The sequence below is a fragment of the Haemaphysalis longicornis genome, unplaced genomic scaffold, assembly GCF_048455015.1.
Source record: "Haemaphysalis longicornis isolate Haplotype H1 unplaced genomic scaffold, Haemaphysalis longicornis Haplotype H1 scaffold_4, whole genome shotgun sequence".
Taxonomy (NCBI): Eukaryota; Metazoa; Arthropoda; class Arachnida; order Ixodida; family Ixodidae; genus Haemaphysalis; species Haemaphysalis longicornis.
In genome coordinates, this window is record NW_027526361.1 from 155,440,276 (window position 1) to 155,458,714 (window position 18,439).

Genomic DNA, 18,439 nt, shown 5'->3' on the forward strand with positions numbered 1-18,439 from the left:
TGGAAAAGACGTTCCCAGATTACAGTCTGATATAAGAAGACTGATGGTTAGCGTAAATTTCCATCATAAGAAATTCTGAGGCATGAAAAGGATGCTTTTACACGGCCGCCGTAAAAAGGACGATTTGAAAGAGCTAACCAAAAAAAAAATTGGCTACGGCTTAGCTCAGCTAGCCCTGGATATGCAAAAGCAAAAGCTTGTCTTATTCTGGTTTAGTCCTGCTTTCACTTGGTTAACCTTTGATTTAGCTGCATTGCCGACCACGTCTCAAAGCCATTCGGTTCCGTGCAACGCTCACAGAAGGAGACTGGGCAAACGCGGCGTTCATTCATGGCGAACGCACCGTTCTTTTCACCGGGCTCGAGGCGAGTCACGTGCCAGAAATGGCCCAGCTACATTCTAGTACACACTAGCCCTGCGCCGCATGCATGTGAGGCTGCGGTAGTGGTCGGCTGCGTCGGCCGCAGTGGCGGTGGGGACCTCTGTTGGCGCCCGCAGGCGCAAACAGCGGGGCCGGCGAATCACACGATGCGCTTCGACGGGTGTGTCACCGGGGGTGTGCCTCCCGTCAAAAGGTGACCTTGCGCATCCTCTATAAAATCGCTGGACGAAAGTAGTAAAGCTCTGCTTTAAAATTGTGTGCTAATCACTCTGTGAAGGTGCACTACCAGCTGAGCTGTTTGTTCGTTACTGCTTGGCCACGAACTCGAGCTGAAACCGCGTTCTAGGGCTGAGAAGGAGTGCAGGTGGATTTTGGCCACGCTGACGTCTTGCGTTTTCCGCCTAGCGGTACTTGCGGTTCCAACTGGCACGCCCCTTCGCTTGGCGTCCAGGAGCCGATAGTTGTTGGTTACCTCCTTCCCCGCGGTTCGCGCCCATTGGCACCTATTCTCTTCTTGATGAGTAGGGTCATTGGGAAACACACACTGTTGAAAAGCCAGCTTAAAATACCAAGAGCACACTGATCTCGTAAAATCGCGTGACTTCAAAACCCAAAAGAATTACTGCGAAGAACTTTTGGCTATCTGCTATCAAAAAAGGAAGCGCGGGAGGCAAACACGTGGCCAAAAGGAGAGAGCGCGCCGAAGCACGGTGAGGAGAAAAGGCTTTCTCGCTGTACACCAGCCAAAAAAAGAAAAAAGAAAGTCTGCAGAATTTCAGAGAATTATCTACATTCTTATGCCGCCTGTCTTGAGTGTGAGTTTTTTCTAGCGAAATTTTTGGTTTTTTCTAAATCCGGTCCGAGCAATTACCTCCAATTACGCTATTATAGCGATTACATTTGGAACTTTGGAAAAATCTGCATTTGTGTAAATGAAGGGCGTTACATGGTTGGCAATTTCCCGAATTCATTTTATATATTTCTTATCTTCTAATTTAAAAAAATTTAGTTCAAGCAAATATATTCATTTACGCAATTATAACGATCGCAGGTGAAACTTTCACGAAATCTACATTATTGTGTACATGCCTTGCGGTATACGTGTTGACGCTTTCCGTAATTTATTTATATCTTTGTTTTTTTTTAGTTTTTCAAAATTTAGTTCGACCAATTATCTCCATCTACGCTATTCTAACAATGACATTTGGAACTGTCGCAAAATCTGTATTTTTGTGAAAATGCGGAGCGTTAAACGCTCCTGACGGGGGGATAGTCGTCAAAGAATGCTGCTCATTAAAAACTGGTTTATTTCCAGGCAATGGGCAGAAGGGCTGATGTGCTATAGCGAAAGTTCAGAATGTGGTTATTTGAACGCCCGTCCAACGCAGAAATCATGAGCTCTCTCCAGCGTACTGTAAGGACATAACTGACTGGCCGGGTAAATCGGGGATGGGATAGAGAAGTATATCGCTGACATCGACATAAAAGTGTGTCCAGCAGCCGGTGCAAGACGACTCCGTTGATAAGAAGTCTCGTAAAACACGCTCAAGAACAGCCAAGCGTGAAATTCTCAAGAGCCCAGATCTTCGGGAAGGCGCAAACCCGAATAACACTTGAGTGCACGTTTTTCCTGGGGGTCAAAATACGCGGATGTCAATGGCGTTTTCTGTGAACAGGGAGTAGCAACCTTCTTGTTCGCAAAGATGAAACCCATGACTACGTCCGCATGGAAACAGAACTCGGCTTGTCAAAACTGCCTAAAGAATTCATTCTTCAGTGGCCACTACCAGCAACCGGGGAGGGTATTTTGCTCTCAGATATGGTAATTTGAGGTTACCCTGCTTATGCGAATTCCTCATTACAGAATAACGCGCGCTTAGTGCACTAAAGCATTGTTATGATTCAGCGGTAAGTGCTTCGCCGTTTCCCTGTGCGCGTGTGTTATGCCGGCTACGTTTTATGCATTGCGGGAGCGTTTCGTGCGCGGACAAGAAGCGAAGTCATCAAACGGTTCCATAAACCCACTCCTAGGGCCCTAGAGCCACGCGTATAGCAGCGTGGCGTGCTCGTAGACGCCTTCTACAAGCTGTAATTTTTGATTGATTCATTGATTGATTGATTGATTGATTGATTGATTGATTGATTGATTGATTGATTGATTGATTGATTGATTGATTGATTGATTGATTGATTGATTGATTGATTGATTGGTAGTGGCATCCCCTTTGAAACATGGTGATGACGTGTCATCTTACCAAAACAAAAAAAACTAATGTACCCATGTTTTATATACTACCGCTGCTCTGACGGCAGGCACAAAACACCTTTTTTTCTGTTACAGGTGGCAGCTGTCCTAGGCACTATTCCCCTCTGCTTTTCGTCCACCAGCCCAAACCTTCTTTTCGTCGGCTCGAACATCTTCCAGTTAACTCCCTCTGCCCTAGCCTTAAATCCTAAGGCTTCTGGAATACGAACGTTTCCTTCTTGAAGATTTAGATGGGTACACTCATATTCTAGAATATATGTGCCGCGTAGTTTCTGTTTCTTTTCCGCAGACCACGCATAACCCTTCATTTTTTGTATAGTTCTCCACAATCTCTTAGTTCTCAAGCAACCTGCTCTAGCCTCAAGAAGCAAAGCACTGCCCTTGGAATTATCCTAGAAATTTTCGTTTCTGATGTCGAATTTCTCTGCCCTGAACATCTCTAACGACGCTTCAGCTTCCATTTTTTCCGTCACCTATTTGTTTCTATCTGCCTTGCTTCCTTTTTTCAAAACTATTCACAGACATGATGTGAATAGTTTTGGCGAGATATTATCTTCCTGTGTTTCCCCTTTCTGGATCGTAAAATTTATCACTTTGCTTGTGTAGGGTTATCATTGCCGTGCGTTTCCTGTATATGTCTTGTAGAAGTCTTGAGTAGGTTTCCTCTATACCATGGCGCTTTAGTGCTTCTAGCACGGCTTCGGTGAGCACGGAATCAGATGCTTTCTCATTATTTATGAGTGTCATGTAAAGGCGTTTAGGGTAGGCAGCGGATTTATCTATTATTCATAGAAGACGTGGGTGTGATCCATGGTCGAGTACCTTTTCGCAAAAGCAGCCTACTCTCTGTGTTCTTGAGAATCTAGGCTGTCACCTATGGGGTTAAATATAACTCTTGTAAAGAGCTTGTGAACAACTCAGAACAGCCTAATTTGTCTGTAATTTTTGAGGTCTTTAGGATCTCCCTTCTTATGAATCAGAATAATATTGGCGTTTTTCCAGGCTATGGGCAATTTTTGAGTCTTCAAGCATTTGAAAAATAGTATAGAAAGATTTTCTAGTACAGTATCTCCTCTCTCCTTCAAAAGATTCACGGTTATGACATTGTTACCTCCAGATCTTACGATTTTCTTGCCTTTAAGAGCCTTTCCTACCTTCTCTATAGTTACTAGTGGGACACCCCCGCACGGGGCACCTTGAGCAATCTTGGTGACGGTACTGGCGATACCGCGGACCCCGAGCCCCCAAACATAAGCTGGATCCAACCGTGGCGATGTGTTTACAGGTGGAGGGTTAGAAACCACGAACGGTGGCCGTCGGAGCCCAGGTCAAGCTCCGGCGGATGGGCTCCCTGTCTGTCTACCAGGCAGGGAGCTCCGGGACCTCTTTGGCTACCAGGGTAAGGTCAAAGAAGAAAGTACCCCAGTCTCCCTGCTTTCCAATGTATCATATGGCATTTTCCAAACCCCCCCCCCAGACGTGATCGGCCCCCGAAAAGGGGCCGCACCGAAGTTTCCTTTCCACCACTTCCAGACTTGAGTCCTCCGAAACCGAACAACTATCCTCGCTTCATCGTGATGGAATCTGTAGACCAATCCAAACCTCTTGCTTCACAGTCCGTATTTCTCATTTCAAAGTTTCTTGACGGTATTGTTGGAGGGTCGTATAAGGCCAAAAAACATCGAACCGGTGAAATTCTTGTCGAGGTCAGTAGCCAGGATCAGGCCAAAAAACTTCTTGCGCAAACCATCATCGCCGATCTGCCAATCCGAGTCACGCCCCACCGCAGCCTAAACAGCTCCCAGGGCGTGATTTCTGACTATGACCTACTGAATGAAACTGAAGACGACTTGCTCGAGGGCCTTCGCGGACAGGGCGTAACAGCGGTCAGGCGAATAACAATACGAAGAGATGATAAACACATACCAACAAAGCACCTCATCCTAACCTTTGACAGGTCGAGCCTTCCGGAATACATCAATGCAGGTTTCGTGCGATGTCCAGTCCGGCCTTACATCCCGAACCCGCGGCGCTGTTTCAAGTGCCAACGGTTCGGGCACGGCACGAACTCCTGTCGCGGCCGACTTACCTGCGCAAAATGCGCCCAGCACGACCACGCGTCCGAAAATTGTAACATGCAACAACCTCTTTGCACAAACTGCCAGGGTCCACACGCGGCCTACTCCAGGAAATGTGAAAAATTCCAACTTGAAAAGAAAATCATAAACATCAAGGTAACCGAAAACATCACCTTCTCAGAGGCGCGGAAGAGGTTCGCCTCCTTCCCTCTGGGCAGGTACGCCGACGCAGCTCGCCGGGGGGCGGAGCGGCGTCTGGTTTCGGCGGGGACCCAGTACCGCGAGTCGGACTTGGTCCCGCCCCCGCCCCCCCCTGGGTTGCCTCTGGCAGCCCAACCCGCCTCCGCACCGCTCGCTGAGCCAGCAGCGGTTGTGGTGGCAAAGTCTTCCGTCGGGACCGGTGGCGCTCCCGTCCGTGCCTCCCCATCGTCCAGTGCGTTGGAGGGTGCCATGGACACCACGAGCCCCGCACCGGCTCCCACCGCCACCACACCGCCCGTGCCACTTCTGGTGCCTTCAACACCACCGGCGGTGGCGGCTCAAACGAAGGGCCCCCGAAGGGGGGCCAAGTCCGGGGGGCCCGGTTCGACGGGCACACCCAGGACATCGGACGACGAGATGGACGTCGTGCCGTTCTTGCCTGCAACGCAGCGCAAGGAGCGGCCTCCGACGTCCAAGCCTTCAGATAGGCCGCCCAAAAAGCCAAATCCAAGAGTCACAGCCCCGAAAGACGACACATAAACATACACACTCCAGTAGCTCTCACACTAAATAATGGGAAGAGAAAATATTGTTCAATGGAACTGCAGAGGCCTTCTGAATAATCTTGACGACGTTTATGAGATTCTGCATACCAATCAGCCAAGTGTAATGTGTGTTCAAGAAACACATTTGAATTCTAAACACAAAAATTTCTTGAATAGTTACCTGGTATACAGGAAAGACAGGGATGGCTGCACACACTCTTCTGGCGGTGTGGCCATAATCGTCCGGAAATCCTTAGCATGCCACCCTGTCACCTTGAACACTATCCTTGAGGCTGTAGCAATACGCTTAATAATATTTAATAGGTTGATAACGGTATGCTCCATATACATTCCTCCTGATGTTTCGCTTACGAGCTCCGATTTCGAGGCTCTGGTTGACCAGCTGCCCGAACCATACATCCTTACAGGCGACCTTAATGCTCACAACTCTCTTTGGGGCTCTTCCAGAACGGATGCCCGAGGTCGCCTGATAGAAAAATTCCTTACATCTTCTGGAGCATGCCTTTTCAACAGTAAACAGCCCACATACCATAACATAGGACACAACACATACTCATGTCTTGACTTGGCGATTGGCTCCGCAGTTCTCTTTCCTCTTCTCGAGTGGGGTGTGGGAACTGACCCATATGGCAGTGGCCACTTCCCCACCTCACTTACATATATAGGTAAAGGCCCAAGCAGTTCATCTTCCCATAATAGGTTCAATGAAGCACGAGCTAACTGGAATACATTTACAGAGACATCCAAACTACACCATACATCCATAGGACACCTACACGTTGAAGAAGCTACCCAACTCCTCACGGCGCACATCCTCGACGCCGCCGAAAAGTCCATTCCCCACGTCTCTGGTGCCCCGCGCAACCAGCGGAGGCCGTGGTGGAATGAGGACTGTAGGCGGGCGCGAGAGGCCCAGAACAAGGCGTGGGGTATCCTTCGTCGGTACCCCACGTCGGGAAACCTCCTCTTGTTCAAACGGGCCAAGGCGTTAGGAAAACGTGTGCGCCGTGAGGCAAAACGAGAGAGTTGGCGTACATTCATAACATCAATAAACTCCTACACAGACACACGGAAAGTATGGACACGCATACGCAAACTCAAAGGACAACAGACACACAGCCTGCCCCTGGTCAGTACAACTGGGGACACTCTGGAAGACCAGGCTGACACACTCGCACAACACTTCCAACACGTGTCCAGTTCAGCACACTACACGAACACTTTCCTGAAACATAAAGCCTGTTGTGAAAAGAAGTCCCTACACGACAACAACAAATCACAGACTTCTTACAACTCCCTGTTTTCACTACATGAACTGAGGGCTGCTCTGAGCACGTGTAAACCCTCAGCTCCAGGCCCAGACAACATTACATACACAATGATACAACACCTACACGCAGACACACTTGAAGCACTTCTACATCTATATAATAAAATATGGCTTTCGGGGCACATTCCACACTCTTGGAGGGAGGCCATTGTAGTGGCTTTCTTGAAGGAGGGAAAGGACCCGTCGTCCCCCTCAAGTTACCGTCCAATAGCCCTGACGAGCTGCCTGTGCAAGCTCTTCGAGAAGATGATCAATCGCAGGCTCGTGTACTTCCTCGAGTACAATGGTCTTCTCGAAAGCTGCCAGGCAGGCTTTAGGGTGGGGCGATCGACAAACGATCAACTGGTTGCACTTGATTCATACATCAAGGATGCCTTCGTGCATAAGCAGTATTGCGTAACTGTCTTTTTCGATCTCGAGAAGGCCTACGACACCGCTTGGCGCTACGGGATCCTCAGTGACCTGAAGTCATTCGGTGTCTCGGGTAACATGTTAAACACTCTTGTCAGTTACCTGTCAGAAAGAACGTTTCGAGTGAGAGTCGGTGGTGCACTCTCAAGGGTTCACGTGCAAGAAAATGGCGTGCCACAGGGTGGCGTGTTGAGCTGCACTCTCTTCATAGTAAAAATGAACTCTCTTGGTAAGGCACTGCCACCCACAATCTCTTATTCCATGTATGTAGATGACGTCCAGATATCCTATAAATCATGTAATATGTCAATCTGCGAACGTCAAGTCCAGCTTGGTGTCAAGAAACTTGCCGGCTGGGCAGACAACAATGGGTTTAAATTGAATCCTGCAAAAAGCTCCTGCGTTGTGTTCACCAGGAGGCGTGGGGTCCATCCGGACCCAGACATTACTCTTAATGGCGTGTCGCTTCCTGTGAACAAGGAGCACAAGTTCTTGGGTGTGGTGTTTGATCACAAACTCACATTCATTCCCCACATCAAGGAACTTAAAAATAAATGTCTCAAAACAATGAATATACTTAAGGTTCTCTCCCACCAATCCTATGGTTCCGACAAAGAACTCCTACTACGGCTCTATACTGCTTTGGTTGGGTCTCGTTTAGACTATGGCAGTGTGGTATATGGGTCGGCGACTAAGACAGCCTTGCGAATTCTTGACCCAGTGCTACACTTGGGCCTTCGTCTTTCGTCGGGTGCTTTTCGCACTAGCCCTGCTGAGAGTCTTTATGTCGAGTGTAATAAGTGGAGCCTTGAGAACCAACGAACATACATGGACTTGCTTTATGCTTTTAAAATTTCATCGCTGAATAATCATCCTTTTTATCCTGTCTTTAATGATACATCAACATCTCTGCTCTTTGTAAATCGCCCATCCGTTCCTCTGCCCTTTTCACTTAGAGTGAGAGAGCGAGCCTCGGATCTCAGTGCTTCGTTTTTAGACGTGTACAGGTCATCCTTTTGTAACAGTTTACCGCCTTGGCAAGTTCGCCCTGTGTCGTGCGACCTTTCTTTTATGAGACTTGATAAAAATCGTGTACCACGAGCTGCAATACTGCAGCACTTTCTGTCTTTGCAGTTTAAATACACATGTGCAGAATTTTATAGTGACGCTTCTAAAACCTCCACTATGGTGTCGTGCGCTGCTCATGGTCCTAATTTTAATGCAGCCAGAACCATGAGCGTGCACACATCAATTTTTTCAGCAGAAGCGTATGGGATTTTACTGATTGTACGACACATTCTTGAAACTCAAATTCCCAATTCCATCATCTATACAGATTCTTTGAGTGTTGTTCGCGCACTGTCATCGCACAAGCCCCCCAAAAACCACATAGTTAATCTTGTATTCAGCACTATCATGTCCGTGTATGCACAAAAGCATGAGCTGGTCCTCTGCTGGGTCCCAGGACATGTAGGGATCGCTGGGAACGAGTTGGCAGACGAGAGGGCCGGTGCTGCTGCACTCAGGAACACTGTGGACATTACAACGGTACCCTAAACAGACCTCAAGCCACACATAAGACAACACCTGCGCAGAACATGGCAAACACACTGGGACGAACAGACAGACAACAAACTACATGTAATAAAGCCACACTTGGGACGGTACACATCTGACTCACACAACAGACACACTGAAGTCGCCTTGGGTAGGCTGCGGATAGGGCACACCCATGCGACGCACTCGTATCTGCTGACGGGATCTTCTAGACCCCAGTGCAGCAGGTGCGGAGAGGCCCTATCCGTAGTGCACATACTAATTAAATGCAAGGCACTTCACACAACACGACACAAACACTTCAGAGAACTCTACAGACAACATATTCCCCTACATCCATCGTTTTTCCTAGGTGATGATGCCATTGTTTTCGTGAAACGTGTGTTTGAGTATTTGTCCAACGTCAAGTTTTTAAACCTCATTTCCTATCACGCATCATGAAATCTGGCCCTATACACCAGCCATGCTCATTGTCGTGTTGTGATTTTACTTTTGTTTTTGCTGATTTTACTTAGTGTTTAAGGTTCCACCCCTATCATCGACTATTGTTTTGGCGCTCTTTGCCCCAGTTGGCCTTGAGCCATAAACATCCAACGATCATCATCATCACTAGTGGGACACCGCAAGCTGAGCTTTTACTTTCAGCAGTTTCCGCTTGTCCAACGTCGCTGTAATACAGCCTGGTGCAGAATCGTTCTGGTACCTTTGTTATCTTATCCAAGTTGCGCGTAATGTTACCCTGCTCGTCTCTGAGTGCTTACATCCTGTCTTTGCCTAGGACTAGCTTTCTCTTAGTTGCTTTCAAGCTTCCACCTACTTGAAGCGTTTCTTCGATCACTGGCATGTGATATGCACGAATGTCCTTTGTTTTACTTCTGTAATGAGTTTCGAAAGCTCGGCTAATTCAATCCGATCCGTCCTACTTGACACTTTTGTGTTCTCACGTTTGGCAGTTCGTTCCTTCATTTTAAAAGTTAATTTTCTAGTTTGTTTCCTACATGTTGCTTCTGAAACAGCTGCTGCTGATTCCGTGAGTGCAAATGTTAGGTTGTCATTTAGCCTGTCTACACTGACGTTGTTCAGGTAGTTGAGAAGTGCGAATTTGTTATGAAGAGGTATTTTAAACTCCTGCGATCTGGCTCTGACTGACACCATTCGAATTTCCTAGTTTTCACGAGCGTCCTTCGTTCTCTTTTCAGATTTAGCCTTAGATTGCATGTATCCATCCTATGGTCCCTGCTCCGAAACTTACTTAGCACTTCCATGTCTTTGACGATACCCGGGTTGTTACTTAAGATGAAGTCAATTTCGTTTTTTGAAGTACCATCGCGACCATGGTTTTCTGAAGTACCATGTCCATTTCTTTTTCGTTCGTTTGTAGAAGAATGTGTTCATCAACCTCAGGTTATTTCTCTCTGCAAATCCTACCAGTTTATCTCCTCGACTGTTGCGATTGGCTACTCCGAAGTTTCCCACCGACCTTTCTCCCATTGGCTTCTTACCGATCTTTGCCTCTTGCGACCTTTGCGGCCTTTCCCCCCGACGGCGCCGCCAAAAGCACAATGGTATACTTAAAAGCGCATTGCATAGTAACATAACCAGCCACGGATTATGCCCAACCCCTCCATATACAAGGCAACCTTAGCGCGAAATCTGCCTATGATGAACTCCGTTCACTTAGGAAATAATAATGCGCGCGACGCTACTTCTCGCATACTACACTGCCCCATACACAATCATTCCTTGAACAAGGGCCAGCTGGGGCCGAATTCTCTAAAACGACGAGGCGTCGCTTTGAAACGACGGGGCAGCGCCATGCAAATGCATGTGTTCTGGGGTTGGGGCCGTCGCTTTGGGGCGACGGGCTGGGGCAATCACCGCAGAAAAGCGCTGTGCAAGGGCTCGAAGTGACACCCACTGCCCCCCCGTCGCTTCACTTGTCGCTTCGCGCCCTTGCCACGGCGCTTTTCTGCGCTGATTGCCCCAGCCCGTCGCCCCAAAGCGACGGCCCCAACCCCAGAACACATGCATTTGCATGGCGCTGCCCCGTCGTTTCAAAGCGACGCCTGTTTTTTAGAGAATTCGGCCCCTGCTCCCTCATTTTATAACCAAGTACGCTGACAGCACCACCCCGCTTCCCGCTCACTCCACGGCATCGCCACAAAAGGCAACCCTGACCTCGAATTGCAATAGTCGAATTGGATGACACGCTCGAAATCAGCCTGCAACAAACCCCCCCCCCCCCCCCGTAAAGATGGCGTCCACAGCAAACGTATACGAAACTTAAGCACTTTGAGCGTGCTAGCTCTTTTGGATTACACTAATCACTGTTGCACCATGAACTATATGCCACCAGCAGGAAAATTGCACAACTAACATTATTTCCTAAAGCAAATGAAGCACTCTTTTGATAACCTACGCCACATCTCGCTGACGTCCTGTGTGGGTAAGCTCTACAACCACATCGTTACACTTGACCCACCGCATATATGAAACATAACATCCTTTTCCCAATAACAATGTCTTTTGTGCCCAAATGTCCTCCTCGCCTACAACCAACCCTTCTGGTCTGATTCCATTAGGTGGACCACTACAAAACTACGCAATCGTTGGAAGTACAAAGAACGTAGTGCTGCCACCGCTCTTCATAGTGTTTTGTCTTGTGGTCCATTATTATTCGAAGACATATAATAAAATTGTCTCGAAAACACATCAAATGCAAAGGTAAAGCTTCGTTGAACGTTTTTCTTAACGACTGCTTGTTGTAAATAACCAATTTGGAGGAATTTAATGGCAGTGCCATACAACTAAATACACGACGTCTACTAAAGGAGTTAGTGTTACTTAACAAATACTGAAGCCGGAGCTCGGAACTTTGGTAAAACTTCTTCAGTGGCACCAAATAAAATCAGTTCGGCCTTGTCTCACATAAATAGCTCTCGCCCCTATCAAGCACCCGAAATATGCCCTCCAGTTTAAAAGAAGCTTACGAAACAAAAAAAAAACGTTTTGACTAGGCTTCACAGTTTCTGGTCAACCGCTCCGCAATATTTAACACTACAACCCACAAACTGTCCTGTAAGGTGTATTGTAACAACCGCAACCATGCAACAACGGTTCCAAGTAGCCTCCCGTCAGTAAGTACGCCTTTCTAAGCTAAAACAGCGCTCTCTTCTTCGGGAAAGATTCCGAGCATAGTCTTGTTCTTTTACCCAAACCCCACATTAGGAGATATAAAAGATAGCATTTGTCTCCTGCGGTGCAACGTCGGCTTCTTCTTCCAACACTATACTTTGTTATGCACATTCCTTGTCGAAATCGCGGATTTCGGTATGCGCGGCGTAGCTCAGTTTTTTGTTGGTTGCATTTTTTTCGTATTTTTTGTCCGCGACATTCCAGTGGTTATCTTTTTTTTCCAAAACATACGAGCCATAAATCCTCAGATTCTAGCTTTGCGTCAGCGTTCGCTAAGTCTTGCTGCTTGTTTTGTCAGTTTTTATGTACGATCCTATAGCTCTTTACGAAGCGACTAGAAATGTTTCGGAATGCAAATACAGTTGTGGTTATTCGGATGTTTGGTTACGGTTTGTGCATATAAAGTGGCTTCCTGTTTGCGCGTCTGAATAAGTGAAAAACATATTTTCTGTATTGCGACAGGTTACGCACTTTATTACGTTTACGACTCAGCGGGCAATGGAGCGGAAAATGATAGGTGTAACATTAAGGGACAAGAAGAGAGCGGAGTGGGTCAGGGAGCAAAGTGGTGTTAAAGACATATTAGTAGAAATTAAGAAGAATAAATGGACTTGGGCAGGGCATGTAATGCGAAGGCAAGATAACCGCTGGTCATTAAGGGTAACAGAGTGGATCCCTAGAGAAGGCAAGCGTTGCAGGGGGCGGCAGAAAGTCAGATGGGTAGATGAGATCAAGAAGTTTGCGGGGATAAATTGGTCACAGTTGGCACAGGACCGAGGTAATTGGAGAATAATGGGAGAGGCCCTTGCCCTGCAGTGGGCGTAGATAGGCTGGTGATGATGATGATGATGATGACGCACTTTATTGTGTTAATTGTGCGCACTTCCATGCTTTTTGAATACCGAAAATCCGCGCAGAATGTTTTTTTGTTTAAAAAGGCAGAACTTTCACCGTGCAAACCAATGCATGTGGTAGAATTGGTAAAGATAGATCCAAGCGAGCTCAATAAACTGCGCGCAAGCTATGTTCAACATGCATAAATGACTGAATTTCTTATAGGACAGAAAATTAGGCTCGACCAAGGCAACCACTTCCACAGAGGGAAGACTGAACACAAACTTTTGTTGTATTTATGTTTATTCTTGCGCCGATACGATAAAATAATTTCCCCCTCATTTGTATCTGATTGCAGTCAGCAAAACGTGTTGATTTTTTTTCTCGAGGTTCTTCCAAATTATGGTTAAACATCTCAATAGTTTGGAACGTTCCCCTCTGCAGCGGGTGACTGCACTGTCCGATAAACGCCGTTTGTAGATGGTTGCTACCTGATATTTTCTGTAGCAATAAAAGTTCCGGGTACATCTGGTTTCCACGTAGACGCTTCGTTAATTCGAATCTTCCACGTGGGTGCAGTGGCTGCTTCTCAAATGGAAATGCAAGTAAACACGCGCGTGTGTTGATATTCAGGCGGTTTCTGACACTGCATTCTGACACTGCTGTTTTGACTACTAGGAATTGTATAGTTTTTTTTTTTTCTTCTTTTCTTGGATTGTGTCTGTGCCTTTCTGTACGTGACATCGTTGTTTGTATTACCCATTGTACCACTCCTGCTTGGACCGAGAAGGTCTGCAGTATACTCAAATAAATAAATAAATAAATAAAAGGAGGTGAAACATCCCGAAGTGGTCAAAATTAATGCGGAGCCCTCTGCTACGGCATACCTAATAGCCGAGGTGTAGCTTTGGTGCGTTAAACAGCATCATCATCATCAACCCTGCGTGCATTTTGCTGGTAAAACTTCACGCAAGTTGCTCGCCCAAATAGAATAAGTGTGCGTTCGAAGACGATCATTAACATTTCCGTGACCGCCCCTACGCCTCTACAGAGAATGTTAAAGATAAATAAAAATTCAAATTTCTGCGCTCTCTCAGCGCTTCTAGACAGCTAACGCCATCCAAAGGGTAAAGGAGGAAATGTTTTCCGGTTTGACGTTATAGTTCCTTTGCTCCGCCGCGCGAACGGAAGGAGGGGGACGTGTTAAAAGTCCGCCGCAGTTGGCCGCACGTGGGTTCCGTAACGCAGTCAATGCCGCTCGCCGACGCTACAGGGGAGCGGCGAATTTTGATGGACTCCGACAAATCTGAGCTGTAATATCTGAATGATGGTAGCAGCACGGACACGGAAGACGGCTTTGTTTCGTCCGACTTCAGTACGGACGGCAAGGAGTGGTTAAGGAGTGGTTTGCCGGGTGGGAAAACAAAATGTAGAGACCACATACAGACATTTGGCCGTACAGAAAAACTACCTTTTGCCCACTTCTTGCCATGAAAAGGACTCAGTAATCTAATCTGGTGAGTACCAATTCAGTTGTGTTTTAAGAGGTATTACAAAAGGTGAAAGGAGCAACTGGTTCTGATAAATAGCGATTACGAAAGTTCGCTCAGCTTTCTCGCGCTTCTCAAGCTTACTAATCTAACTTGTTTTAATCGGCAGAAATGGGAATCACTCAGTTCACATGTCGAATTGTAACGGTGTCTGCGCTTGTGTCGCGCGGTAGTGTAGCCCCAAGCTAGCCCATTTGGCTGGGTAGTCTCACCCTTCGCTGTCTCACCCTTCGAAAGACCCTGCACTCCGTTTTCTTTCTTCCGACGCACGGCCGAGCTACAGCAGCGGCGTCCGTCACTCAAGCCCGGCCGCAGCTGACGCTGCTGCGTTCGGGAACTCGCCCCGCTAATTCCAAGTAACGGCTCGCAGAATCTCTCGTTTCAATCTTTGTAGAGCCACGTGTGTGAATTCAAGTGACGCCGTATGGGAAATTGTTGTGGGTGTGATTTAAAGCTTTGCTTTGCAATCACCTTCCCAGCGTGGATTAGAGCCATTTTTTGGTTACTAAGACTTTTAAGCTGGGCCATTTGCCTTTGTAAGCAGTACATGTACGCTGTTGGTAGGACGCTTGTTTGCTGCTCACCTAATCTGCTACTCATGTATTTCATCATCATCATCATCATCATCATCATCATCATGGTTGTGTTTACGACAAGAGAAGACTTATGTAATTACCATGCAGAAATTTATTCTGAAAAACTCGGTTGCATGTGGGTGACGCACGTTTCGAGGCCTTATTGACTTGTTTTGCGTCCTTTGGGCTATTGGCCCTATTTTGCGCCATAGCTTGTACCTTACTACCATCATCACGAGAAATTGCTTTTATATTACAAACTCCGCGTCTGTCATCCGAAATGCAATGTATATAGACCACGGCAATTCTGCTTTTAGCGTATTACGATCATACGAAGCACTCTACATTGGCTAAAAAGCCAATATCGCGTATTTTGCTTATTTTGCGTATTTTGCCAATTTTGCGTATTTCAATTGGAAAATATTTCGCGGGTAACTTTGGTAAAAAGGAAATGCTTTCTGAAAAGAATATAAAATAACGAATACGCTGCGACTGTTTTTATCATTGACAAAAATTTGTTTTTTAAATACTTTCTTACCCCAATTCCCGGAACTTTCTCTTTTTGTTCTTTTCGTGCTCCAGCCATATAACTCTGAAGAAAAGACGCGTACCGTTAGTACTTTATTAAATCTAAGCTCTCGTGGCTTTAATGCCAGTTTTCAGTGGATGGATATAGTTCAAGACTATACTATATTTAAAATAACTTTTAACGCATGTGAATAAAATGAATCCAAGTGGAAAACCGTTTTTTACATTACAAATGCACCCCGTCGGTTGCATTTTTTGCATTCGGTCGCATTCGGTAAATTTTTTCCTCCTCTTGACACAAGCCGCACATGGCCGATGACCCTATGCGTGCGCAGTTTAGATAAAAATGCAAATTAGGTTTCGGCAGCGAACGCAAGTCAGTGTGGCGTCGCACAGTCGAGACTGCGTAAACTCACACTTCCAAGAGTACCGGAGATGCTCAATGTCAGTCCAGCCAGCGATACTGTCTGGTGGGAAGCTGTCCAGCGAACTGTACTTTAGAAACCTAGTTTCAACAAAGTAGGCTATCGGAGGCATAGGATCAACCAGAGGACCATTCAGTGCTACTCCTGCCTGGTAATCAGCGGTTGTTGCGTGCTTTCGCACGAAGAAAGCTTCGCGTTCAACCGTCGTCGTCCTGGTCGTCGCGTATGGTTTTGCTGTCTAATTTTGCACATCCGTGCACCCTGCTCCAAAACTGCTTCGGCGGCGTCGAAATAGCGCCATCGGTTAGCCGTCGACGTCATAACACGAGGTATCCGGGTTCAATTCCGACGTATGTCGGAAGCGTATGTTCCTTCCACTGCACCCGCGATCATCACCATCCTCAAAGAGAGTTGGCTTTCTTGCAGTGCGTCTTCTACACAACGTAAATCAGCAGTGAGAGATAGAAGGCTTCGCTTTATTAGTACAGTAGAAGTCACTAACCCGCCATGTAGTTCGTATTTGTTCAAGTGCATGCACTTGTAGTTTCCCAGGCACTAATTATCGCAACATTATTAAGGGGCTGAACCCTAAAGGAACAGGTGACCACCTACCTAGCTAAGCCAAATTTTTTTTCAGATAAGCAACAGCAACTCTTTCTATAACCCCAGGGCGAAATGAAAAGCCTGGATCTTTTGATATAGGGAAGAAATATAGGGCAGCCTGAGCGCGTTACTTGCACTAACAACAACCACACGTCACCCTTTTTTGAAATCTTATTCTCGAGTATGAATACAGCCTTTGTGTTAAGTCGCCATCGCATGATGTAAAACCGAACATAAAAATGTGTTTCGTTCGTGATATAATTCAATAATGGCATCGGGCCTAAACTATCGTTCCTAATCAGGAGGCGAGGACACCTGTCGGTTTCACTATTCAGCTGTAAGCTCTTCTTTATCTTATTATCTTCGCTGTATGACTTTTGACTTGGGCTTAGAGAACAGAAGCCACACCTTGACAAACAAATGCTAAAAAGAGTGAACAGGGAATCAATACAACCGGAAATCCGAGCGCGGATAGATAGCCCTGCTGAGTGGTGTCGGGCGTCAAAATCACCAATTCACGATTTAAACTTGCCGCAGCGTTCATTATTTTCGGTTTAAGGAGTTTCTCGCAAAGGTTCCCACGCACCCCTACTTTTCATTCTTCGCAATGGTATTTCTAACTCATGCTGTGAACATCGTCATTGCCTCGTTTCCTTTGGGCATAAAATACATTGAGCAGCTTATCAGTATTGCCTGCGCGTGAATGCGCCGTTGCTGAGACACAGGCTCCCGTGCAGGACAAGGCAAGAATGCATGCTTTCTTGTTCGCTTCGCTGGCTGCTGCCTAAATGGCTCGATTGCCCAGACGAATAGCCACTTTCCTGCCCGTTTGCACGTATTCCCGGAAAAGATCCACTTTCATTGATTATTATTCCTATCGCAGTTTCGTCGCGCTGGCCTATGAATACGCTTAGAAGAAACTCCACTCTCATTTCCGTGCTGTACGTGCGCAACAATTCCTATCTAAGTAACTCGGGCGGGCAGGTCAATGGTACCTTATTTAGGCCTTTAGGAATTGCAGGCTCTTTTGAATCTCTCTGCAGTTCAAGGAGTGAGTGAGTGAGTGAGTGAGTGAGTGAGTGAGTGAGTGAGTGAGTGAGTGAGTGAGTGAGTGAGTGAGTGAGTGAGTGAGTGAGTGAGCGAGCGAGCGAGTGACTAAGTGAGTGAGTGAGTGAGTGAGTGAATGAGTGAGTGAGTGAGTGACTGAGTGAGTGAGTGAGTGAGTGAGTGAGTGAGTGAGTGAGTGAGTGAGTGAGTGAGTGAGTGAGTGAGTGAGTGAGTGAGTGAGTGAGTGAGTGAGTGAGTGAGTGAGTGAGTGAGTGAGTATCAGAGAGGAAGTTAACAGTATCAGAGTATCAGAGAGGAAGTTAACTTCAAGGCTGTCGAGGGGACGAAAAGAAGATTAGAATGCTGGTGGACGAAAAGTAGAGAGGGGGATATTGCCTAGGACAGTTACCACCTGTAACAGGGAAAAGAAAGTATTTCGAGCCTAATAAGCTTTAGTGCCTGCCCTAAGCAGCGATATTATTAAACCAAGAGTGTAAAACGGGGTTATATTATCCTTTTTGGTAAGATGACATGTCATCACCCCGCTTCAAAGGGGAAACCAATAGGAATCATCATCATCATCCTCCTCCTCATCAGTGACTGAGTGAGTGAGTGAGTGAGTGAGTGAACGAGGGAGTGCGAAACTTTATATAGTCGAGGTTCAGCTCTTAATGGTTGGTCGCCCTCCCCTGGTCCTGGAGATAAACTTTTTTCTGTAACGTGCGACGGTGCTCAAGCACAATAAAAACACGTAACAGAAATCACCGTAGGAGCAATATCACGGGCGATTTGGAAAATTTAGCTTCGACTGTCTAAGGCCATCACACGCGCGTCTCGACGTCAATATAAAGTTTCCCTTCCCGGCGCTTTAATCGTGCGACGCTTCACGAG

The 18,439-nt window shown here is 46.7% G+C and overlaps 1 protein-coding gene across 1 annotated transcript in view; it reads right to left on the reverse strand.

Moving 5' to 3' along the window:
• Positions 1 to 18,439, reverse strand: part of LOC144180630 (uncharacterized) — an 86,344-nt gene that overhangs the window by 51,277 nt on the left and 16,628 nt on the right. The window lies entirely within an intron of this gene.